The 27,314-nt window shown below is 48.0% G+C and overlaps 1 protein-coding gene across 1 annotated transcript in view; it reads right to left on the reverse strand.

The window, feature by feature from the left end:
- Window positions 1-27,314, reverse strand: part of STX8 (syntaxin 8) — a 101,218-nt gene that overhangs the window by 1,725 nt on the left and 72,179 nt on the right. The window lies entirely within an intron of this gene.

Raw genomic sequence — 27,314 nt, forward strand, 5'->3', positions numbered from 1 at the left:
TGCTAGAGGAGGAGAATTCTCTTCAGTTTGCCCTTTCTGAGGGAGAACTCTCCCCTTTCGCTCCTCTGGCTTGGAGCAGGAAATGTTTCACTGACAACGGGCTGGACCCCGGTGACCCCCAGCACCCCCGCTGGAGCCTGCGGATCCGCACACACCGTCCCCGGCTCCAAACATCTAATCAGGAGCCTTTTGCTTTGGTTCAGGATCTGCTCCGCTATCCCCCGTCAGAGCTGCGGGAACACGTTCGGGCTCCAAGAACGGAAAAAATGTCCCTCCGTTTGGTCTGCTCACAGATGACTATTACTCAACCATTTACAATATTTACAAGTCCAGCTCATGGCAATTAAAAAAGGATGTATTAAAATAAACTCCTCTTTCCAAGCTGGAAAAGGATATTAGACATTGCTTTTTGTAAATAGTGTCATGTTTTCTGTGCAGAAACTGTTCCTCTGCCAGGGCTCCAAGATTTTTTTCCAGGGAAATAAGAGTTGCCACCAACAGTATTTTTTTCTCTTTTATGCGCAGTTGAAACCATTTGTTATCTGAAGCGAGCTGGAGCGATGCTGCGCTGCGCAGGCTCGAGCAGGATTTGGATTCGAGCCTTTTCCTTGCAGGAAGAGCCAGCGGCAGAGAATATACATTTGTAGTCTTCAACAGAGCCAGAAGCAAATAATTTGCTTAAATTGGGAAGAAATCAGATCTGATAAAGCTGCCACATTCAGATTCTCTGTTACATTTTGCACTGGAGGGTAAATTTTAAAGGGTGCAAATCCTTAGCACAGTTTCAGCGTGACAGAGTTTATGGACTTCAGCAATTAGGAGACAACCGAGATCGGCTGCTTGGAAAATACTCTATAGGTGTGAATTAGTAATGATACAAAGTGGAGTTAATGGGGCGTAATTATTCTTTGACAACTCTCAAGAAAAGCTGCACATAAAACCAGAATTATTACCCAGCATGAACAGGGGAAGGTGGGGGACTAATAAAGTATCACTAATGGGCAACAGCAGAGCGAACAGGAAACTTAAGAGGACATTCAGGGCAGCAAGAGCGGGACGGCAAAATGAAATAAATTTCATTTTATTCCTGGGAAGAGACAGGTATTAAAAACCTGGAGCCACGTTTCTGTTTCCAGAAGCAGTGGTGACGTGTGGTGGCGATGGCACGTGTCTCAATCAGCAACCCGAGGCATTAAAGGCTTATCTGATCCCTGCGATATGCACAAAAAGAACAGGGCGGCATCAACTGGCAATAGCGCACACATTTCAAAGTGCCTCTTGCATGATAGAGACCAGATGTTACGCACATTTTTTCCCCCCCCGTACTACAGAACAGCAGATTAGAAGGATGCGAAGCTTTTAAACCTGGGTGTCTCGCACAGTACAACATACTTTCCTAACAAAAACCGTGGATAGGATCTGACAGCAATTATGCGTTCTGGATTCCCTGCCTGCTTTGCCTTTTTTTTCCCCCAAGTCCTGTGAAATGTAAATATTCCCCTCACCAAGAACTCCTCAAAGAGAAGTTCGGGAATCAAAGCCACTAACAAAGTAAACAGGAACCAGAGAAGAAAAAAATGCAAGATTCCTGCGCAAAAGAAAACAGTGACAGGAATGCAAATTTGAAATGTACGGCTCGGGGAAAGGCGGGAAGTGAAGGCAGCAACCTATGTGCAATTACAGACCAATTAATTAAGGCAGGTTGGAGAAAGTGCAATGCTGTTGCAGCCGGTGCTGCTGTTCCGGGCCGCGCGAGGGCAGGTTCTCAGCCGGGTTCTGGGGCCTGACGTGCAGCAGGACAGGGGGTCCCCAGCACCCTGTGCGGGTTCTGCCCTCGCTGCCACATCAGCTGCTTCTCTGCTGTCACCCCCATCCTGACCCGCTGCTCCTTGGGCAGCCGGGGGGCTCAATACTCCAAACCTAGCGAAGCCGTTTCCGGGAAAAAAAAAAAAAAAAAAAGATCAAATTTCAAATTTTGGAATACAAGACGGAAAGAAATGGTTACGAATATAAGTAATTATCTCTAGGTTAAGATGGCTCTTTAGTTCGTCTCACCTGCTTTCCAGCTGTGAGACCAGAGGATCTGGGGTCCGCACCGTCCCCACCTCCCCGGCACAGCTCTTCTCCAAGTCCCAAACCTATTCCCAGCTTGGGGGGTCACTGGTTTGGGGTTCACCATGGACACCCCTCCCGTCGTATGCCATTTACTCCTGTACAACAACTTCCCAGCTGGAGTTCACATGGAAATGCAAATACATCCTCCGGGTTTGGCCCTGCCTGGAAGGGTTTGGGCATCTCAAAGATGATTCTGCAGCCCCAGTTTGCACCACGGTTTCCAGGGGTTAATGCTCTGTGTAAACCCCGCTTAGAGCCCACACTCCCTGGTGTGCTGCCAGCCACCCTGGGCAACGACAAACACGAGTCATGCAGATGACAAGTCAAATAAATCACTTCATTTCCCTCTCGTCATCCCAAGCTTTGCTGTTTTCCCATCATGGAGACCCCAGACGTGGCTTGGGGCTGCAGCACCACGCAAACCCGGGACACGGCCCTGGAGAGCATCCCTCTGCTCCAGCACATCCCTCTGCTCCCGGTACGGAGCCCACGCTACAGCACGTTACAGCCTCCACCGCGCTGATGAAATCCTGGACGGGCTGCAAAACTGCGAGAAGACAGAAAATAATTAACATTTTTAGTCCGTAACTTCACGCAAGTGCAGGGTGCCACGTACTAAATAAGCCTATTTGCCTCAAATAACTGTTATGAATCACAAATAACGCTGGTGAATTGATTTCCTCGGGGAAGAGTGGATACCTACCGTCAGCCAGCACCCAGCTTCTGTGCTTGTGATTAATCATCCCGACTTTCCAATTCCTTCTGCTGGCTGTTCAGATGGAGGGGGCTGAGACTCAGAGATCTGCAGTTTTCTTTAAAGCATTTTTAATTCCTAATGCTAACGACAGCCAGAGCCCAGCAGAAATTCCTGCTCCCCGGCCCCACCACCGTTGGACAGACGAGCCCTCGCAGCGGCAAATTGTTGCTTGTCAACTGGGTGCTTATGCCAGCTCTCTGACACAGCAATATTTACTGTGAAATATCCACTTATTGTGCTGAATATAACTCCTGGGAACCTGAGCGTGTTTAGGATCTGGCCGGGGTTCAAGCGCCTTTGAACAGGCAGGCAGGAACTTGGTCATAAATACACGGTGTTTTGACAAGTCCCTCTTGAATAAGTGTCAAAAGATTTCTGGTCTGCTTCTATCAGACTATTGATTTACTATTAAAATCACTCCATGGCCACAGAATGCTGGCCATTGAGACTTAATGTGTTATCAATTAGAGCACGCAGGTTCCTACAAGGTGTCTCGTGTTACAACTTCATGTGGGGCAGCCCCTGCACAGACGGTTGCACCTTCCTCCTTGGGGAACGACATCCTGATTTCCTTTTGACAAATGGAGACTGGCAAGATGTGTCCCAGGGACTGAGGGGACCCTGGTTTGGTCATGGAATCATTCTGGTTGGAAGAGACTCTCGAGATCACCGAGTCCAACCACAACCCAACCCTGGCACTGCCCCACGTCTGCCCAGACTCCAAAAGCTGAATGGTTACATCCAAATCTGCTTCAAGAACTTTCAACTTATAGCTCGCAAACCCCACCCAAAAAATTCGATGTCCCCGTCTGTGACGTCCCCTGCGCTGTCTGCAGGGAGGGGACACAGGGACAGCAGCGGGCAACAAGTCCTGAGCATCCCCAGCACCTTCTTGGTGACTATTTCTGGGAACGGGAGTTGTGCTTGGGGTTTTCCCACCTTTTCTGCTGATTTGGTTATAGTGTAATTCTCAATAACGATGAAGGTTCAGCATTGGTGTCTTTTATAGGTGATAAAATAATAATAAATAGCATGCTATGACTTTAAAGAGCCTGGTATAGCATTACATTATCTGGAAAAAGCACCTTGTTTTATGCCAAGAAAGTTATATTCCCACAGAACTGTCTATCCAGAAGTTTATGAATAAGACTTCTTTTATAAGTGACACGGAGCGCTAACTTATAAACACGTAATAGCTGTTTTATAAGGTAGGAGAGAAGCAGGGAGAAGATGGGAGTTTCAGCAAGGGGCTGCAGTCATGGCTGCTCTCTTCACAGACGTCTTTTTAATGTCACAGTCTTTAAAAAAAGAAGAAAAAAATGCAAATTTTATCTGCTTTTTCAGTAACTTAATTTTAAGTCCGTGTTGCCAGATATATGGCAGAAACCCTGCCCAAATCTGCTAAAACTCCTGATTTTCAGAGCAGCAGAAAACCAGCTTGGAAGGCTGGCTCCGAATCCAACACATGGACCTGAAGCGCTCCTTCAGCATGGCCAGCACCCCAAGAAATCCATCTTGCTGTCCTTTACATTCCTGAAAAAAAGCCAAACACTTTCTCCCCAAAAAGCTATTAAAAAAAAAAGAAAAAAATCTTTCCTTCTAACATTTTCCTCGTTTCGAGCGAGACGGGGTACTCAATTTGTATTGCATTAAGAACCACTTCAGCATAAATCCCACACTATTAAGCTGGCTTGTATGTAAATACACTCCTCGATTCCTACACCTGCATCATTGAAACCATCTCTCCGGGGACTTGTTCTTTATTAGTTTTGTGACAGCCAAACCTTTTCTTGGGCGATAGGTCTGGGTAAAACGCTGCGATCGCACATTATCCGCCGCCCCCGCCCGCCCACAGGAACCTGGACCTTATTGCTTTTGACCTTCCTTTTCAACTGGTCTGACTCGAGAAACTTAACACTACAATCGTACCTCTCAACTCTGACACCAGAATCATTGGCAATTCTCACAGAAATCAAGAACAGGCTCTACGAACAGTTATTAAAGGCTCCAAACGCCCATGTGTTTCATTGGGTCTGGAGGAGAAAAAAAAAATAGTTCTCAAAAAAGCTGAGCTCTTTGGAAACAACAACTATCGCATTATTAATTCCTTATTTGGAAGAAAGAAAAACCTAGATCGTGCCTGTGTAAGATGAAAAAACTTTATTTTATGAGTTATTCCACATTTGGAGCTATTCATGCAACACCAAGTCAACCTGAAGAAACGAGTTATCCGAGTCAAAGCTATAGGCTTTGTTTATACACATTAACTCCTCAGTCAACATTATTTAACACAATAAAAAATTGCATTTTTGTGTGTTTTTGTCCCGTGGGGTTGGAGCTGCGCTCCCCTCTGGGGCACACCGAGGAGTTTGTTGTTAGTATTAACACGAACCCTTCACCAGGGCACGGAGACACCGTGCGGTACTGACAGCAGGACCTGCTGGCAAACACAGTGTGGCCAAATAACAGCACGATCAAAACCACCACTGTTGGAAAACAAATGTCAGATTCAGTCCCAGAAGCAGCATGGAGTGAGTTTACATCCAAAACGTTTATTACTTCAGTGATCGAATAATCCTGAGCGCTGGGGTCCCAAACCACATGCACAGCCCAGCTGAATGGAAGGAAGTGAGATAAGTGTTTCTCTTAATCCATTATTGTTATACTTCAATTTGCTTCTTTTTTCATCTATTTTTCAAATTACAAACGCACGCCAGATAGTGTATTGAACTACTTCCAAGCACAACTGCACAGAAATCCCCTGTTCTTTCAAAAAGCAATATATATTGTGCAAACCCGACGGCACGTGAGCCGCAACAGCCACAGAGCAGCTCCAATGAATCTGGTCGCAGCCTCCGACACCTCCGAAGCTCAGCAGGTCCGTGGGAAGGCAGTGGCCGACCTTGGGCAGCGCTTGGAAGGGTCACACCCAACAGCTTAAGATGCCTCAAAAATATCAATCTGACTGTACATCTCTTAAATCTACACAATTCATTAACCTCCTGCATTGACCTGAGAACCAGACTAGAAGGACAGTTAAAAGACAGGAAGGTTTCCCAAGGAAATTAAGAAATATAAAGGCATTTTACCTTCTGAGCCACCAGAAGTGAAGCTCAGAGACAGACAAGACATTTGTTTGGATTTGAAGACAAGTCAGCAAGAGCTAAACTGTCACGAGCTTTAACTTTCAGAGGAGTCTGCGGGAACACTTGGAGCTAAATTTGTCTCTACTTTAAATAGCAGAAGGTAGTTTGCAGAGGACAGCCTAGGAGCAATGGTTCGATGCACCTCTGAGATAGAATCACTGAACCAAAGAGCTTTAAAGCAATTTATGCACGCACCTGAATACTACCTTTCTGCAAAAATACTTGATAATAAAATCATTTACTGGACTCATCACTGCACAAAGAGCAGACGCACGAGACAGCATCCTACCCAAGTTGTTCCCCACCCAAAACCCACGGAATTAACTGTACTCACTGCTATACTGAACAAAAGATCAGATGTATTTAATGGGCAATATTAACTCTGTGGCAATTTCTCCCGACTTTGTTACCAGTCTAAAGGCAGGCTGACAGAAAGCTCTTCAGGAGCACGCACTGTCTTTTGGGGTAAGTTCCTGCAGGATTGTGCACGCACGCCCAGCCCAAGGTGACCAGTTCAGACCGCGCTTCTCGCCCACAGTCACGTTTTCGGGTTTTCCCACGTCCCGTCTCTCTTCGTTCAGCTCAGACCTGGCGAGCTCTGTAACCTCTGCCTGCTCCGCACAGGCCCCGTTCTGCGGGGACGGCCCCGCTCCCAGAAACTGGAAACATTCTCCTGGTTTTTCCTTTTGTTCTTCTCGAGTGACTTCACAGACTTTCCTTGCTTGTCCCCACGCTGCTATTATCAAACTATTTCCAACCCCAAAGGTCATCGGCAGACATGGTTACTGGATTTTTTTGCATGTGGCTTATTTTTCTTCCTTTTTTTTTTCTTTTTAAAAATTAAATAAGCACGCACACTTTCCAATTTTCCCTTCTCCAAACTCTCTAGCAGTCTTTCCCTTACATAAGCGACACTGAGAAACAAGATCAGACAACCGATGTGCTGCATTTCTGAACAACTGTGTTACAACTTGGAACGGGACTCGTGAAAGTTTCAAAAACCAAAAATGTGCACAGAAGGTCTTGCACAAGAAAGGAAACAAAACAAGCCCAAAGAGGATCACAGAGGCTCTACAAATCCCTGTTTGCAGATGAGGTTCATCCCAATGAGCCCCACCAAGCCATAGGTGTCGCCTGAACCCATTTGTTCTGGCATAAACTCAGCAAAAATCAGGAGGAAAGGGTGAGAAAGTGCAGGTTTAACTGGACATCCCTGTCTCTAGGCTTACCAGAGGTTATTGTCACTGTGCTGCTGAGGAGGACGAGCAACGAGGAATAGAAGCAGCATTTGGCATGGACGACATCAACCGTGGTGGGGAGAACAGCCGGGAGTCAAAGGTGAGTGCAGAGCCAGGTGGAGCCTTCCTTGCAAGACACAATGATCTAAGAAAATCCAAAGGTTACCTACCATAGAATTATCAACTCATTTTGGTTGGAAAAAACCCTGGAGATCATCGAGTCCAACCATTAACCCACCCCTGGCACTGCCCCATGTCCTGAGAACCTCATCTCCGTCTGTCCAACCCCCCCAGGGATGGTGACTCCAGCACTGCCCTGGGCAGCCTGTTCCAATGCCCCACAGCCCTTGGGGGAAGAAATTGTTCCCCAGATCCAACCTCAACCTCCCCTGGCGCAACTTGAGGCCGTTTCCTCTGCTCCTGGCGCTTGTTCCTGGGGAGCAGAGCCCGACCCCCCCTGGCTCCAAGCTCCTTTCAGGCAGGTCAGAGATCAGAAGGTCTCCCCTCAGCTCCTGTTCTCCAGCTGAACCCCCAGCTCCCTCAGCCGCTCCCATCACCCTTGTGCTCCAGCCCCTCACCAGCTCCGTTCCCTTCTCTCAACTCGCTCCAGCACCTCAAGGCCTTTCTTGGCGTGAGGGGCCCAAAACTGCCCCCAGGATTCGCAGTTTGGCCTCCCCATTCCCAGCACAGGCCGGTTGCTGCCCTGGGCCTGCTGGCCACACCAGTGCTGGTACCAGCCAGGGTGCTGGTGGCCTCGTGGCCACCTGGGCCCACGCTGGCTCATGTTCAGCCGCTGTCAAGTCCTCATTGTATTAGAAAGGCTGGAGATTGACCAGCCAGACGCAGCACCGGCTGCAAGGAGAGGCACCAACCTGCGCCCACAGCGAGTTCAGTCCCAGCCCTGGCGGCTGGTGTTGCTCCTCGCACCCCCACGCCCACCCACCTCCTCCAGCCCGGCTTCCCCCACCGGCCCCTGCTCGCGGGGTTCGCGGGAGCTGCAGCCCAGCTGGCAAACCCCGACTTGCTTTCCTGAAAGAAAAGATCCGCCGGGCAGCAGCTCACCCGGAGCCGCTACCTGCGGCAAGCAGGGAAAAGGCAGAAGACATGACAGATGATCCCAGCAGGGGACTGTTGTTCCTCCACTACTTTCTCCAGTAAAAACGAATGGGGGAAAAAAAGAAAAATAATAATAAAATGAAAGGACGGCTCTGCTGGCCTGGCGCAGAAGGGGACATCTGCCCGCGCCCATCTGCCACCAGCCCCGCGCCCCGGTCTTTGTTTTCGGTGGGGTCAGTTCTCTGCCATTATCGCTCCCTGAACTGCCTCACCAGGACACCAGCGCCAGGACAAGGACAAAGATGGGAACATGGGGAGCGGGAGCAGGTAACCACCAGCTCTGCTTAGACGCTTCAGTAAATTGTCCCATTAGGCTCTTAAATCACTCGAGAAAGTATAATCTTTTGCCTCTTCCTTTGTTTTTCACTCGCGTAAATGCTGGGGTTACTCACTCTCTAGTTAGATGGATATAACACAGTGCCAGAACGCTTCCGAAATGTTTATAGTGTCAACAACTACTAAAGTTACATGTGAAAAAAAAAAAAGAAATAAAAATAATCACAGCTCAGTCAAACGAGTGGAATAAGCTGCAGCAACAAAACCACAGTTTTACTGGTCTATCTGAACCCACAAGAGGAACTTCACTAGCAAGACACTGATCGAGGACAAAAAGATACAGCAGAAAAAAAAAATCATGTAGCGTTCATACCAAGTCATTTAAGGTCAGATTAAGTGTTCTTGAAGTCTGGTCCATGTGTCTTCTATTTTAAAAAGTGCCTTGCTTGCACAGGAATTGTAACAACTTTTGAAAATGGGATGCTGGCTCCTAAGTCCTTTGGATACTTGACCGCGTGGTCAGGAGGGTTGAGATTTACATACAAATTGCAAAGCTTCTAAATGGCTTCCTCAGAGCAAGAAACGGGGGTGGAAACGAGAGAATATTTAATGATTAGTTCCTTATGGCTCCGACATTCTTGAAGCATATTTCTTGCAGTCCCTGGAACACTCCTGCATTCTTGATTGCAAAATGGCAATAAGTGATTTCCTTTAAAAGCCTTGTCTTTTATTGGAATACTAAAAATACCCCACTAGCCCCGCTCCACTCTCTCTCTTTCCTGGACAGGCACCATCAACCCTGATGTATTCTATTTTGAAGACGACAATAAACATTTCAGCATGGGCTGTTCAATCCACTTCATAATAGATCTTGCTTTTCCAGTGTAGCCCCTGCTAACTTCATAAATCATCTTTACACAGACTTCAGTATGAGAAAAAACAGCTCAAAAAGCAGCATGGGTTTTTTTTCCTTCTTTTTAAAAATTAAAAATGGGTACAAACCAGTCCGGAATTAAGTGACTGGCAACTTTAAACGCGACGCTGCTGGGCTGACCCTGTAAACCAGGGCTGTTGCGGTGGTCAGAGCTGCACTGTGCAGCGCCGCCCCCGTCAATCCACTCGACATAAACCTACCTGGAAGACGATGCTCGGTGGGGTGAAGTCCAGAAAAAACTGTCTACACATCCATTACATCTGAAAAAAACAGGGGTTTCAAATCTGGGATACTCCGGCTGTTGCTGATTTTAAAAGCCACAGATGAAGATGAATTATAAACTACGTCTGAACCGGTTACACACATCTAATACTCCTGTTGTTTTTCCATTCTATATTGACTTAAAAGTCTGAACTGTCTCCCAACTGCTTTGTTCATTATGTCTCTCTCCCTCCGCTACAGACCTTGGAGAATAGCTCAAAGAGGCAATTTCAGGTACACGACAAGGAGGCTGCCACATAAACCACAATTTTATCATTAATGTTCTTGGCTGAGTCAAGGAGCTTCTCCAGTAAAAGCAGTTGTGCAACCACCTTCAAGAACTAAGGCCAGCTAAGGGCAGGATGCAACCAGCCTTCCTCAGCCTCCAACATCAAAGTCTTCATGGAGGCAGGAGCCAGAAGGGCCGTAATTCATGGAATCAGGAGCCAGAAGGGCCATAATTGATGGAATCAGGAGCCAGAAGGCCCCCGCAGGCTGGGTGGGTGATGGGGAGGGATTGCTGAGGGTCCATCTGTCCCCGAGGAGGTTGGGCTGGACGAGGTGACCCAGTGGCTCCCAAGCCAACCCAGCGGTGCCAGCCCTGGCATGGTAATTTCTTTCCACATTAAGGGAGTCTGCTGGGAAATCTGACCTCACGGAGCAAATCCACCGGTGACATCATCACTGTCACAGCGATTGCCCTCAGGTCACTCCATGCAGCTCAGCTGCCACAGGCTGGCACCCCATGGTCTGGAGGCACTACAAGCTGGAGCTTCCACTCAAACGCAAGCCTGATAAAGGTGGGAGACGCTTAGTTTCTATTTTTGAAGTCCCAGAGGGAAGTGAACAGAACTTTGTTGGCAAACTAAGTTTTGATCACGCGTGTGGCTGCATAGTCTCACCACCCGCCCACTGCAGTCAGGCATCATATTCTCCCGTTAGAGAACGTTTCCCTTTTTCAGCTCCTTGAGGTTATTCCTAGATCGACGCAGGGGTTGACACAGGACCGTGAGCTCTCTGCTCCAGCAGGATGCAGTTTGCAACTGGCTTTGCTCAGCATCAGCTTCTCTTTCTGGGATAAATCCATCACACGTCACCGAGCCTGTCCCCACCTGCAGCGGGTCTCGAACAGGAGGGGCTGCAGAAGGAAATTGCACTTATTTTTGGTTGACTCATTCCATGCATTTGATCTGGGTGAATCTAGTACTCCAATGGCAAGATCTGGTGACCGCGGCAAGGATATGCTCTTGTGACTCTGCAGAGAAGACAACTGGAGTCATCAACCATAAAACCATCAGGCGGAAAGAGACCACAGCAGGTTTTAGTGCAACCTCCTGCTCCGAGCAGGGCCAAGGCAGAGAGGACTCGATGGTCCTTATGGTCCCTTCCAATTTGAGATATTCCATAATTCTGTGACTCTGAGACCAGACTCAGACCCGAGTCTCGAAAAGCCCTCAGGCGGCCCCGCTGTTCAGGGAGCACAGACACGGGAGACACCACCCCGGGAGATCCGCTCGTTGTCACCAACTGTGTGCTGTGCTGAGAAGGTGATTTACTGACTCACTAAAGCTGCTTCAGGAAGAACAGCACAGCGCGGGCAGCCCAGAGAGGCAACACTGAAGTGGGCAAGTGCTTATCCTGTCAGATACAAGGCCGAGAAAAAGGAAAAGCACCTGGACATCTTTCAGATTGGGTCTTTTAACATGGGGCTTCATTGATTTTAAAGTCAATACCAATTTACGCAAATAAAGCGTTTCTGCAGAAGCATATCAGCCTGCATGTAAAATTCTTGACACAGATATTGCTGGTTTTTTGTTGAGAAGAGTGTTTTCACAATTCGAAGAACAATCCTTCTTTTAGAAACTTGCTCAACCTCTGGCAATCCAACCTAATCAGCATGCAAAACTGCAGAAACCAGCGACCAAATACTTCTTATTAATAACCGTTCACAGCTGCTTACAACTATAAGAACCTCCTAAAAATGCCAAGGGAAACAGGGTGGGTGAAACAATCCCTCACAAACAACTGAGCCAACAAATACAGAACTGTGATAAGAAATTAGGTTTGACTTGCATAATCACTTTTAAAAGTTTTTGGTAAATGGAGTTTGAAGAGCAGGAGGCTGATAAAATAACAGAGTTCAGTAGCAATGTGAAAGTTCCATGCCGATGAAGTAAGGAATTCAATCCTTGCTGAATTCTTGAAATCATGTAGATGTTAACAGAAGTTTCTTCTCCAGAAAAAGAAGGCAAGGCATCCCTTAAAGCCCACACACACAGATCTCTGACTCCTCTGTGCTGGTGTACTACACACAGCTACTTGGGTTTTGGAAGACTGCATTGTCTCATGTGTCAGGATGGCCTTTTTATTTTATTTTTTTAACTTCTGATTTGAGCAGAGCCAAACCTGCGCACTTTATGCAAGTGCAGTACAAGAAGTTCTCTCTCATTTTGTACTAAAAAAAAAAAAAAAAGGGAGGGAAAGGAGGAGGAAAAACCACAATCTCATTTCAACTCGGTACCCTCCTAAAACTTGAGAAGTTTATAAGCTCTTAACTGCAGTTCTCTTCCTTTGCCTTCCCACATGACAGCTACAAGCTGCCCCAGCAGCTGCACACTGAATGTCTTCAAAGGAAATAAAGCAATCGCTGCTCTCAGAACAAAGTGCAGGGGATAAAACTGGTCTGGATGACACGAGCAACGCGGCGGGGAGCGAACACGGGATGTGTTACAGCCCCAAACAACCTCGCCACGTACTCACTTGTCAGCAGAGACTTTTGTTCATCATGGAGAAAGGCAGCAAAACCAGAAGAGCATTGGGAGAACCTACAGAAGGCAGGACGTTTTGGAAACTTATCTTCATCTATTTTGCATCATATTCTCCCCTTGGAGAACGTTTCCATTTTTCAGCTCCTTAAGGTTATTACTAGATACGTGCAGGGGCTGACACGGAGAAAAAAAATTAAAAAAAATACATATAAAATTAAGGAAAAAAAGGTCTGTGTAAGGAATGTATCCTGTTATCAAACAATCAACAAGGATAAAAATACATGGGAGCAAAAAGAAGGTGCCTGATCTACTACATATGTTTTTTCCTTACATCTAATCCCATGGTTCAATATACAGAGCTAATTCCCCTCCCGCTTGTAGTGGGAGAAAAAACCCACACTGCAAAGAGGCCCATAAATCGCCCTGGATCATTTGTCTGGATCCCGCTCCTGCCCCGGAAGAGGGACGCTCCATATGCTTTTGCAATAGCTCTGTTTTGATAGTATTACCAGGAGTGTCCCTTATTAATCATGTTGCCACTAAAAGTCTCCCTGGAGTATTTGCTTATTCTATACTTTTCCAAACTGTTTCAGTTTTCTCTTAATTTATTAAAAGCTCACTGAAGATGACCATAGTTAATGCTTAACCTCTGCTACTACAAGACTAGAAGGGAAAAAAAAAAAAAAAAGAGAGAGGAGAAGGGGAAAATCACCTTTAACCATGATTTTTCCTCTATTCTCCAGAAGAAACTCCTCCCTAAACATGCTCTTTCAGTCTTTTTTACATTTCTCTGACCAGTTCAAGTTGTGAAGCCCGAGATATTGCTATTCAAGGTAGCATTAAGGTTCAAGAAACACTTTCCTGGATGTTACTATTTGAGTCAAGATCACTGGAAGAAATTTGGTATTGGCTCAATCCTTCAGTGCCCTGAAATCACTGAGCTTATTTCAGCCTGTAAAGTGTTCTTAAAGACACGCTGGAGTGCTGGGCTGGAGGAGGAACAAAGCGCTTGGCACCCCGCGGAACTGAACCCTGCTGAGGTGCGAGGCGTTTCCAAATATGGCTAATTAGCTACAAGAATCCACAATTAAGAAAGTCACAGTCACTCGCTTGACAGAATAAAGGCGACGTCTTGCAAAGCATCTCGTGTTCCCTGCTCCGGCAACGTGCCCCTGACACGGGTCCAAGAGTAGGTGGGCTACAAAGAGCACAAGAGGATCTGGATGTCCTTTGGGAATTCAGCAGCGATGCTGAAATCCAGACCCAGCCTGGGCTTTCCAAGCTCCTTTGTAGAGGAGGGAGGACCGAGGAGATGGAGCTGGAGCCGAGGACCAGCCCCTGCCTGTCCCGTCCCTCTCGGCTTCGCTGGTGCCACCACCGGCCGGTCCCGCAGAAAAGCTCCACCGGCTGCGACTGCAGCGGCCCCGGCCTTCTCATCTGAAACCTGAAGATGGGCTTAAAAGGAACAAAGGGAGGTCTCTGCAGTGCAGAGGAAAATGTTAGCTAGGAAAGCTTCAGACCGAGTACACGTGGTCTAGGGCTTTGTATAGATGATGAAGAGGATCCCCGTTTATCTCCTAGATTTTACATTGTTTTGAGGACTCTGCTGTCTGCAAAACATTAACTCAAACCAAGTAGTACAATTCTGCTAAAATTACACTTTTAAGTCAACTAAGTCTTTCTGACTCAGAAAACAAATAGGCCTTTCAATGCACTGTCACAACTGCAATATGTATTTCATTCTTATTTTTATCCAGCTTATGCAAAGATTAGATACATTATTTTTTGTGTTTGTCTTTCCCCATGAAAAACATGTATTTCCTTGGTGCTATGCTAACAAAAACTTCACTCATCTCCGCACAGGGCATCAGGGACAGACCCCGTGCTCTCCAGGCCCTGATCCTGCACACGGGCAGGTGCTCAGATGGACTCAGATGGTCATTCCCAGCGGGAACTGCAGGTGGACACCTGTGAAGTGTGTGTAGAGGACCAGACCACCTCCAGCTGGAGAACTCAACAGGGACTTTCCATCTGTGGTCCGTGGCTCCTGCAAATGAGCCCCAGGACAGCGGCCGGACACAAGGACACTCCGGCCGGGGCCCGAGTTCAGATGGTCCAGCACAAGAACAGAAGCAATAGATCAAAAATAGGCTGGTGAGCAGAAAAACACAAGTTAGCTCAATGTTACAAAGAGGGGGCTGACCCTCAACATCTACCCCGAGCTTTGCAGCAGCCGTGAGCTGCAGACCAGAGCGTGGCCCCAGGACGGCGGTGCTGCTGTGCCTGTGCGTGGAGCTCCCCCAGATGATCTCTGAACCAACAGCTGCTGTGTAGAGTCACCAGGTAGAGTCATGCATGAACAACTCTCAAACAATGTAAAGCATGAATAACTCTCAAAGAATGTTAAGAGAATTTTTTTTTTTTTTTAAGGTTTCACCAACCCCTGCTCCCATCACTCCAAAAGTTTCCAGCTGCACACACAGCATTACGGCAGAAATAAGGTCATCGCAAATGGTTAATGCAATGCATATTAGGTGCAAACCACTGGGACTGCAGTAAGATGCTTGGCAGTATTTTATTTTAAGCAAGCCACAGAACACGACGGTAACTTAAATAAAACCCGCAGGGTTTATCCAGAGCTTCCCAGCCCTTTGCTCCCAAAACAGCCTCTCTCCATCTCCTCTGTCCCGGTGCAAGCCAGCACAAGCTGACCATGGATCACAGAGCCTATCTCGAAGCAGGAATTTTATTCACAATGTTTGGCTTCAGGAGAAGGCACACTAAAAACAGAGATGAAGGGATGCGTATCCTTTTTAGCACAATGAAGGTTTGGTGTGAGGGTATCCTAATAGAATTTAAAAGTCAACAGTTCTGATGGAGCATCCTTAGTTTCTTTTAAAATGAAGATGTGGTTGTAGTGATTAGTTTTTGCTTGCTAGCAACTTTTTTTTTTATTTAAACATTGTCCACTTTGGTTTCAATGGCTTTGAGGGGAGAGTTTTAGTACGATCAGCTGCCAAGAAACATCTCCCAGTTAGCTGCTTTGGTCATCAGTCAGTAGCTGCCATTAGCACAGCAGTTTTTATCTGCAAATCCAATAATTCTAGAACTGCCAAACATAATTTTCCCCTGAGATGAGTTTTGGTGGAGCAAAACATCCTTTGGAAAGCAAAACACTTAAATTTTTAAAAAAAATATTTTAGCTATCGAAATACATGGTACAGCCATGTACTTCCCATAAAAACCGTTCTCCAGCTCGGCTGCTCACCCGCCCGCCAGTGAACATGGGAAACCATTAACTCAAGCTGCCACAATTAACTCCCAGCATCTTCTCCAAAGACTCAGACAATCCCCAGCTACTTGTCATGCAAACAACCTGTGAGATTCATTCTCCTGGCAGGGAAAGGAGGGGTAAACGACAGAGCTAAGTAGATTACTGGGGAAGGAGTCACACTCCGCAGCCTTATGAGATGATTAGACCCTGGGAAATTCATACGCCAAATCCCCAGGCCCTGATAACGCACATTCATTACCAGCTTCAGGATCAACCACCATCAAGAACCTTCTCTGGCAGCATTAAATATTCTTTTCCCAACGAACTTTCATTTAGTTTCTCCCCCATAAGGAAGATTATGTTTAAAATTTTACAGAGGAAAAAGTTGCAGCCGCGTTTAGCAACTCAGCAGTTCACCACTAAGATTACTTTTTTTCCTTCTTTTTTTTTTTTTTCAGAGAAGCATCAGCATCTTTGAAGCGACGATGCTACCAGCACCGCCACCAACACGAGCGTTCCAAGACTCGCGTGGTTGCTCTGCGGGCGCACCCGCGATTGCAGCGGGGGCTGCAAATCAGACACAGAGCAGCCGGTATCTGTCCTGGGCCTTTCATAAACCCAAGCTAACAGAGCAGCTTTTGCAATTCAAAAGAGAAAAAGAAAAAAAAAAAAAAAATCAGATTTGTGGCAGGGGAGCCATGGATGGGAAACGGCCCGTGATCTGCAGGAGCCAGTTCAGGCGACGAGTTCCCCGAGGGTCCGTGTGCCCTCGCGGTGGACGGGCGATGTCCGTGTACCTCACCACGGTCTGCCAGAGCACAAGGGCTGAGGTTGGGAAATTAATTGCCCAGAGCACCGGGTAAATGGGCAGCAATAATTATTTTCTCCCCAAAAATGACACTTTGTGAGGGGCACTGCTGGTAGCGGCAGGGTCCAGGGGAGGCTGTTCCAGAGAGGCTTCAGAGGCCGCTTTATAACATTTTCTTTTTAAAAGACTCCTAGTTTAACACAAGTCTATACGGTGCTATTCAGCAACCCTCCATTATCTAAAGAATTACAATTTCCCTATTTTCTTGATCTATATAAAGTAAAGGGCGTAACCCCAATCATGCTCGAGAAGGTGAGAGTGTGCTGAGAGTTCTCCCTCCTACCTGAGGTATTTTTATCAAAGAAACGTCTTTAAAAATATCTCTCAGAGAAAGTCTCTTATGCAAGAAGTTAGACAGTTGAGGAGTACTGAAGTGCAGCCTAGTTTGATCGAAGGCAACTCCACCACAAGAGACTATTTAATCTCAAAGGAGGCCGTGACAGACTGCAGGAAACCTGATGATCAGCCTGATGAGAAGGGCTAATCTTCTCCAAAAGCTCTGGGAGTTATGACAGCGATGAAGAAGGAAAACGTAAGGACCATAGAATCACAGAACGGTTTGTGTTGAAGGGCCCTCCCCAGCTCCCCCAGTGCCCCCCCTGCCATGAGCAGGGACATCTGCACCAGCTCAGGTTGCTCAGAGCCCCGTCCAGCCTGGCCTGGGATGTCTCCAGGAATGGTTCATCCACCACCTCTCTGGCCAACCTGGGCCAGGCTCTCACCACCCTCAGGGGCAACAATTCCTTCCTCATGTCCAGCCTGATCTAACAGCGGTGACGGGGGCATCTGGGAACCTCCCTGAGAAACATTTGCTTTACTAATCTACCACATGAAGTGACTAGGTGAGACATACTCCATCACTGGAAAGGGGAGTTCAACTCTTCTGGCAAAGTAAGGAGGAGAGGAGCCCACCAGCAGGCTCTGCTCAATAGTGAAGCCCCACTTTCCTGGGCATCAGCCATGTCCACACATCTGGGGATCAACTTCTATTGCATCAGTTTACCGAGCAATTCACAGATCATCTGAGCAGAGCATGACAAATTCTGGATCACATCCCCCAAATCCGAGAGTTTAACTCCAATTTTGCCAACATCTCCAAGTCAGAGCTGCACTGAGATGGTCCAAGAGTAGGCTGACAGCAACAGTGCTCCAGGTGGGCATGGAGGACGTGGACACAGCCAAGCCACAGGCACTCAGATGGGGACAACATCCACAAAGGACAATATATATATGTTAAGGAGCTACTAAGACAGGTCAACCACCGCAGGATGGAACCACGAGGCCGGCAGGATGGAGCCTCTTACGGCCACGAGGTCTTTTTTAGTGCTTGCCTTCCAAGAACCTTGGCAGAAGAACACAAATCCTACAGAGAAGCCAGAACCAGCCACACGAGTCCACAAAGATGGGAAGCCTGCCTAGAAATAACACGTCTCTTGCCTTCCCGACACCTTATTTCTTCCTGGACTAATGCTGAATGAAGGCTTTAAAAGGAGACGGGGGTCCTCCCCGCTATCTTAGAGTTATGGAGCCAACTCAGTGTCTCAGGTGAGCTGGACCACCACTAAAACCAGCCACTGAGCAGAACGGAGCCAAAACTACCCCTTACCTCACGCTCGGCCCTCCTGTGAACCTTGCCAAATCAAGCAAGAAAGCAGACGACTGGAGCTCGTACGCTGTAAAACCTGTTCAGTCATAACCCATAAAAATACCTGAATGCCCACCTACTCACACCCCACGGTCACCAAGGCAGAACCCCCCTTTTGGGTGCTACCGCAACAGTCAGGCTACAACCAGGTCAGCTTATTAAGCCATTTAACATCTAAATACTCCCCAATTCCAAGCCCTTTGATGACTTAACCATCTACTTGCCGGAATCAGTAGGACAAAAGATGACAACCGAAAAGCCATCAGCACCCCTCGACCTTCTCATTTACACAGTAGCAAACAAAAGGCAGCTCTGCTCATCTCTTCCTTCAGATGATCTCTAGTTTGGTTCCTCTGGCAGCCAAAATAAAGCATCTTTGAAACAGGAGCAAGCCACCTGGACATCCCAAGAGAAAAATCAGTATTTTGTGTAATTACCAAGCAGCAGAATTCAATCTGCCTTATCTTAAAAGGGCTTGTACAGCACACAGCAGAGCTACCCCCTCTCCCTTGAGCCTCCAAATTCACCAACTCTCTATTTCAAGCAGAATTTAAAGACGCGAAGCAGGACTCTCCTCCTGCAAGGACGACACCACAGCCTGTAGAACAGCTCCAGGTTACAGCAGCTCGGCGGGTCCGGCCCAGGCTGGAGCAAACCCGGCCGCAGGGGAGTCTCAGCGGAGGATCCCAGCACAGGAACCAGCTTTTCATCAGCGGACAGGCTGACTGATCGAAACTCAAGATATTCCTTTGCAAGAAAGCTTCTCTCATAGACGATTAACCACTAATATGCATGCACAAATATGATAAAAATGCTTAAATGCAGACACATGAGAAACAGACTTATTCTGCATTCATCTGCATAATTGCATTCAGCTACCAACGAGCATGTTTAAAATCCAATAGATGATGGCAAACAAGCATAGAACAATTACATCGGAAGTAGTATAGAGGACATGACAAAGTAACCGTGCATCCAACAGAAATATTAGTAATGTTGTCATTGCCAAAGTAACCAGTAAAGCAGAAGTGGCAACACTGGGAAAGATGTGCAGCAATTAAAGAATTTTAATTTCAGCAAGGGGCTGAGGGGCAACGTGGTCTGAAAATCCACTTCTCCAGCTCGTCTCCCATCCCAGCCTCAAGCTCTAACAAAACCTGGAGATCAACTTCAAACATTTACTCAGCTCCCAAGCTATCTTGTCAAAACACAGCTAAAGCATTTCTGAATCAGAAAGCAGGGAATGCAAAATTCACAAGAAGAAATCAAATACTCTCATCTCAGGAAACTGGAAACGTTACTGTTTATAACGCTGCGCTCCCCTGAAAGCATGCCGTCAAACACTCAGTATGAATCATTTGGCACTGCTAGTGTTTTTGTGGAAGGCCTAAACATTGTGCTTTTATCCCTCACTTTTGAGTCTCTAATTCAATATCAAGGTGGGAAATGAATATTTTTGCATTTTATTTAAATGCCAGAAAAACATTTGCTGCTTCTCTAGCAGGAATGAGTCACTTTGGCTCTAATAAGGTGCTTTTTCAAAACTTGTTAGCAGTACTGTTGCCTTGCTAATGCTCTAGAGCTAAATACAAAACATTATCTGCTTGGATCCTTAAAAACTTTATAAACACTGCAGTAGTAAAAAACCACACAGCCCTGCAGGAGCTGGAAATTCACAGTGTTCAATAAAATCACCAAGCACAGGGAGAAGCATAAAGCTGTGAATCTCTTCAGTTCTGGAGAGTTTATACTTTCCAAGTTCCTTGAACTTGGTAGATTTGGGAGTTACGCAAATATGGCTATTATGTTATAAATGGAACCCTCGTGATGTGGCATCGTGTTGTACGAAACACTCGCCTTTTCTCACAGGCAACCAGAAGCACATGACGAGACAAAGCAGCAAAGGCACAAAATACCGGTATAAACTACAAATTCGCTCTGTTCTGCCCACGCTGGAGCACAGGGGAAGGTGGAAAGAGAAAGCAGTGATCACTGCATGTAGGGAACCACGTCACAGGACGTATATCACACCTGAATTACAGTCACAGTCCTGGAATTGCTCAGCTGAGGAATTAAAACAAGTTAACAGGAATGAATTTCTGACTGGTGAACGCTATCCCCATTTCATTCTGCCTTCGCAGGTTGTCGCCGCAGCCCCGGCAGCCTGCGCTGGGTGCTCTCCAACGTGCAGAAAGGTTCCTCGGTCTCGATGTCCATCACAAGCTACGGTCTGGGCTCTGCATCTCCAGGCAGCCCGACCATCTCCCTGTCCCATCCCAAACCGGTCCCAAGGCTTCTCCTCGGGTTAACATCCAGTCTTGCAAAAAAGGAACGGAGCAACATGATAAAGACCAAGCGTTGCAGTTTGGCTCCAGAGACACGAGGCTTCTCCACATGCGCACCAAAGGTCACCTTCAGCCCCTGGACCAGGAGTGCCTGACCGCCAGGCTGGGACCAAAGGCCGCCCCACGTCTCCAGAGGTCGATGGCTGTAGAGCCTGCAGCCTCAACGACCCACAGGGCTTGGAGACACCATCTTGAGCTGGAGCGGAAGAAACACCTCACTGTACATTTGGTAAGCCCCACAAAAGAGCAAAGACTATTATAAAGTTGCTCCTGCTTGTGCTAGCAGTAAAGTCTTCTCTCTGGCTGTCAGCTAAGAGATCAAATCAGCATTGACCATCACGATCAAGAGATCTTAAGACAATGAATAATACAAAGGACCGGGGCGTTTATTTGCAACCACTCTGGGCAAACAGGGTGCTCATGGCACCCCAAATGTGAAAACAAGCCCATTACTTCGGGTAGGTTCAACCCTTCCAGGTGTTTTCCAAGGCCATTAGCATCACCCACCGCTCAAGCCATCCCTCCAACGGCTCATCATCCAGCCAAGCTGTGCAATTTGAAAGCTAATACTCCTCCCTGTCAAAGTACACACACAGGCACGAGCTATGCAAGAAAATAGTGTTTGCCCTTTTCTGGTGTAACCTCTGACCCTCCATTAGGAGCGATGAAGGATGCTGCGGGACACGGACAAAGCCCTTCCCACCCCCCACGAACTGTTTGTGTTTCCCGCTCGGGAGGCTGGCTGGCTCCAGCTCTCCACCAAAGGCTTTTCCGCGGCGGGTTCACCGCAGCAGACAAGGGGTGACCTCCGGCAATGCCCGGCTCGCTCTTGCTACTGTCTTCAGTTTGGCAACACGGCACAAAAGCCTTGTGCATGTGTGTACCCCGCACCCGGCCCCTCTGCACGGGGGGCCGGAGCTTCACGCGTTCACGGCCCCCTCCAGACAAAGCCGGCTAGTTTCTTAATTAAGTGGAAGTGAAAGACGGCCTAAAAGCATCCCACTTACACCCCGAGTACCTTCGGTCCGCGCTTCAAACGCGGGCGCTGCGCTGCCCATCAAACCACGGCCTTCGCAGCCGGGCAATGACTTTCCTCTTGTAAACGGGGAATGCTGTGGCTTCAGCCCGGCCTCTTCAGCCTCCTCCCACCTTCCCTCCAATTTTAGCCGCGTCTCTGGGTTATAGAGCAGGAAACAAAGGGGCTGCCTGTGTGCCAGGAGCCCTCCAGAGGGGCTGCGTTTCAGGCCGCCCTTCTCCAAAGCACGGCACTGTCTGCAGAGCTCTTCAGCAGTTTTCATCTCATTAACGTTTCCATGAGGGATCAAAGAATATATTAAAAAAAAAAAATCTAAGTACAATTCCTGCTATGGAATGAGAACATACATAAAAAACCTGCTGAGACGCCTTTGCCTGATCCATTCAATTATTATTAGATAGTTGTCTCTTCATGAAACCAGCTTTTATTCCCACTGAACCCCGTGAAGTTCTCTACAAATCTGTCCCACCCAAGCCCCTGCTCCCTCATACTTTTTCCATCATCGGGGCTGGGTTGCACCACGTTCCTCCCAAACAGAACCCGATTATTCCCCGGCAGTAAGTCATCGGGAGCAGGAATTGCTTTAATTCTGTCCCTTTGAGCAGCTGCTCGGGGCGGGCTGGGAGGTGGCCACGGAGCCGGGATGAATACTAAAGACGTGCTGAGGCATCGCGTCCCATGCAGGGGGTGACGGGGCAGGATTTTCTTCTTGGAGGAAGCTTTACATGTCCAAAATGAGCCTTTCTCTCCCCTTCCCTCGCATATTTGCGTGCCCAAACCTGTCACCACGAGAGCTGGGACGCACCTGAGCACCTTGTCCAGGCTGGGCCGTGGGTGCTGGTGGGGAACCCACCGCCCCGGCCCCAGCGCCGCGATTCTTCCCCTTCTCATTAGAAATGCCCAGCAACACCCCGCAGACAAAGCCACTGCAAACAAAGTGCGGGGAGAAGGGGGGAAGGGGAGAGAAGAGGATTTTTTTTTCTTTTTTCCTAAAGAAAGGAGTGTGGAGGAATTCTTCATTCACTGATCTGTAGAATACATTAATATCCCAAAGTGTTGGCACAGCCTGCGATGCTCGGGGGACCAACAATGCGAGCAATGACTCCGAGTCTGGGATCTTCAAATAAACCACCCCTGCTGTCATGGCCACCGGCAAAGAGAATAACAGCAATATTAGCTGACCTTCATTTTGTTGTTTCTCCAGACCTGACTGCTAGACCTCTGTTTGCCTGTTACTAGGATTTCTTGGCTGAAAAATGTGAGCATTTCCTAGATGATACAAGAGGCAGTTTATTAGGTAAATAAACCAGGCCCTAAGCAGTCGCTTCTGCTTGATAATGAGGAGGGAAGGAAAAGACCAGACCTCCCCGCACCACCTAAACCAACCTCAATCACGGCTCTGTAACCACCACCACATGCGTATTTTTTTTTACAGACAGTTAATGAACAAGAGGAGGTCATTTTAGCCCGGTCAACTTGCGAGCAAAACCATTTGCTCAGAAAACTACAGGCCGTAAAAATCACAGCAGGCGCTGTCTGTATTGTATAAAACTGTCCATCTACGGAAGTAGAAAGAAGTTTAAAAGAAGCATATTCTTTCAGGCTTCTGACAAAAGAAAGCATCAAGGGGAAAATGGTTACGGCCTTGCAAGGAGGGCTGCTGCACAGCTCCCTTCTTAGCGCATCTCCAGGAACTGCAGCGATAAACATAATTAAATTATCAAGCAGACAACTACCCCAGGACAACAATTAAGGGCGATTTGCAAATTTACAGCACCTCCTGTAAAAGGCTACTGCAGCAAATTAGAGGCAAGTTTTACGTTTCCCAAAGCATCTCACGGATAAATGTAACAACCAGACAGTTTTAGGAAGCATGGCTTGGAAAATCAAGTTTCCACTGAAACAGGTCTAGTGGCACCGTTTTCCTTGCCAAAAAGGCAACGTTCTGGTGCGCTTTTTTTCATACATAGAAGATAACTATTGCACAGTAGCTACCATGTGTTACAATCCAAGTGGGGATGTGGTACAAGACACACATCAAAAGCCACACGAGGCACAAACTCATACCTGCAACTCACCTGCGAATCCCAGCACTCACTAGAATTTCACAGCAAAGCCACCAGCACAAGCTGATCATCCTGCAGCAGAAACAAAGCCTTTCCCTCCTCCCACCTCAAAGTGCAGAATTATTTCTGAAGCAGACAGGTTGTATATTGAAACAGCAAATCCCACTTTGCTGCTGCAGATCTGTGCACAGGAAAGTGTTCCTGCCACCAACGTGCACCTTGGTTTGCAGACAAGTGTGACACTCTAGTGACACATCTCTGCTGTCACCGCCAAGGTTTAGAAGTCACTGCAAACCAGATCCGACACTGGTACAACAGCATCAATGTGAGCCCCGTGTGCATCACCTCTGTGCGACGATGAGCAAAGATGCAAAACCTACCTGAAGCCTTGGGTGAGCAGCCAGCCCACGCTAAAGGCTGAGAGGGATCTGATCAATGGGATCAATATCTCAGGGTGGGTGTCAGAGGATGGACCAGACTCTGTTCAGTGGTGCCCAACGCCAGGGTGAGGGGCAACGGGCACAGACTGAAACACAGGAGGGTCCAGCTGAACATGAGGAGAAACTTCTTTGCCGAGAGGTGCCAGAGCCTGGACCAGGCTGCCCAGAGCGGGTGTGGAGTCTCCTTCTCTGGAGACATTCAAACCCGCCTGGACCGACCTGTGTGATCTGCTCTGGTGACCCTGCGTGAGCAGGGGTTGGGCTGGGGGGTCTCCAGAGGTCCCTTCAGCCCCAGCCAGTCTGGGTGTCTGTAAACCTGCCTTAAGGGTCACGTTCACCACTCACACCTTCAAGCCGCATCAGAGCGATGCCAGCGTCATGGACTGTAATCTGCAAAAACTACGTTTAACCACAGTGTTAAAGCTGTGGCTGGTTTATTAAGCTCATGACTTAAAACCCCACTTCACATGGTTGTGAGTTTGGAGAAGCAAATCAGGCTGCGCCTGCAGGTCCCACCAAAAGCGGGTGGTGATGGACCTTCCCAGGCAGCACGCACGCTTGGACCGGCAGCGAGCCCAACCCAACTCATCTCTGCCAGACGTGAAACTGCCCTTTCCGTAGCTGCACAGTCTTTTGTGAGCTTAAGTAAGTTAAGAAGCTCTTCTCCTGGTGTCCCAGCAGGCAGTTGGGTGGCTACGGGTGCTCCTTCAGACTGCGCCTCGCATCAAAGCTATCAAGGGGATGGTCCCATTTAACCCCCCACCTTCCCCTGGGCTGGCTCTGCTGATCCTGCAGCGACAGCATGAGTTGCTCCTGTGGGCTGATCCACTGGAACCTCCACCTGCTCTGCTGCTCGCCCTGGGAACGCAGGGCGACATCCCAGGGGTGGTGCCTGCAGCTGCACCCCACGTGCGAAACGGCCCCTCCAGCCCCCGCGCACCAGCCCCCGCCCGCCTCCCTGCTGCTGCTTCTGAAAAACTCCGCAGGGCTTTTCCATCCAGCCCCCCAGCCCCAACACGGTGCAGCTGAGCTGCTTCCAGCAGCACAAACACGGCACCGGAGCACAAACACTGCGATGCACGACCCAGCGCACAGCACCCACGCGCCTTTCCAACACAGACCCATCCCAGATGTGTAACACCGTTTAATTAACACTCCTGCTGAAGTGTAACTCCTGCCATTGGAATGCTTCAAAACCAACGCTGTGTGAACATACTTGATTTTCACCTTAACTAAAATTCTTTTTCTAAAGTAACACCAGAGACATCAGACCTGACAAGCCCCCGCCTCAAGGGCAGGACTATCTTACTCCTCTTCCCACTTGCCCGAGGACAGTTTTCCTCCAGCCAGAGTAAGCACGATGGCAGGAATCCTACTGTATTTTTGCAAAACAAGGAAGATTTGAGATCACAGCCTCTCTTGATTTATATCCTCAGTTTCTGATGGGATCAACATCCTCCGTGCATCTCAGAAAGCCCTGAAGAGACGACACAACCACTGGGTCCTTAGGAAACTCATTTCTCCATCGACCACATCCTCCGTGTATTGTTGTGTCCCTGGAGCGCCCGGGGCCCGTGCAGCAGGATTCCAGATGCTGGACCCTCTCTCTGCCGGGCACTGTGTTCGCAGCAGCGTGGTGCTCAGGAAAGCATCTCAGCTGGGTTGGATTTGGGGTAACACGACCAAGAGAGGCTAGAAACGGCTTGCTTGGGTATTCGGGAGCTAAAAATTAAGGCAGAATTTCAAAGTCTGAAGAATGAATACAAACAGGTAATAAACCAGATAATTTCCCCCCAATTTAATTTTAACGTGGCACAAAAACCCCAAGCCAGAACACCCTTGTAGTTCAATTCAAGATTGGGTAGAGCAATTATTTTGTCATTGAGCATGTTAGGAAAGAAAAAGAAGAAGGACGCAAGTTTTAGCCTCTTTGGTAAAGTACAAATTAACACATTTCAGCACCATTTCCAGAAATATAAATTAGTGATTTAATTCTGCAACACGTATCCTTGGAAACCAAGCTGTAAGCAGTCGCCCTCGGTTATTTCACACTATTCCGATTTTTTTCGATATTCAAATACAACTAATTGCTTGCCCTTTTGGAGTGATGGACAGCTTGGGTGAGCAGGGTGCCCAGGGGCTTATTTTACCACCCGATTTGTACAATCCTGCTATGTGGGTTGACAACAGCTGCTCTAAATCTCCTGAAAGGTATGAACAAGCACTGATGAAGTTCAGTCTGTTTGAACAGCTGCATATGCAAATGTAATTAAGAAGATGTCTACTGCCTTCTGCTCTCCTGTCCACGCCCCGCCTTGCTCTCTCTCCCGGGGAGGGATGGATGCATTTCCCAGCTTCAGACTGGAACCTGTGCCCGATCCACATCTCACAGACGTGCCGCCCACTCTCCAGCCCACTCTCCAGCTCCCTCTAACACCACTTCAGGTTCCTTAAATTTAGGGTTCAGCTCCTAAAGAGCCGATTATTTTGCCACCCAGATGCCCAAGTATCGACGCTACGACTTGAAAAGCAAACCCCTCGTCAGCACATCGCAGCAGAGCCATCTCCTCCCACCTCCTTTGAGGCTGATCAGTTCACGACTCCCCTTCACCCCTTGTTTGTATTGTACTCGTGCAGCCTTAAGTCAACCATCTCATTGTGTCTCTGTCTGCAAAAGTTATCGAGGGAGGCACCCGGGGGGGTCACTGCAGCCAGAAAAAGGCTGATACGGGTGCAGAAGATCCAGCTGCACCTACTGCAAGCGATTGCTGGTTGAATTTGCCAAGCCAGGGCTCGGTGGAGGATGGAGAAGGTTCCAGCGGTTCCGGCGAGTCTCAGTGCCATGGAGTGAACTGCCATTAAATGAAGCAAGCTGATTAACGAAGGCGGGAGGACCGATGCATGCACAGCTCCAGGTCTTTTCCTTCAAACTGAACATTACCTGGGATATGTATCCCAAAATAAGGTGGGCTGAGCTGTGGCCGCCTGTCCAGCATAAGGGAGGACCCGCGGCATCCGCACGACCACCC

The sequence above is a fragment of the Caloenas nicobarica genome, chromosome 18, assembly GCF_036013445.1.
Source record: "Caloenas nicobarica isolate bCalNic1 chromosome 18, bCalNic1.hap1, whole genome shotgun sequence".
Classification (NCBI taxonomy): domain Eukaryota; kingdom Metazoa; phylum Chordata; class Aves; order Columbiformes; family Columbidae; genus Caloenas; species Caloenas nicobarica.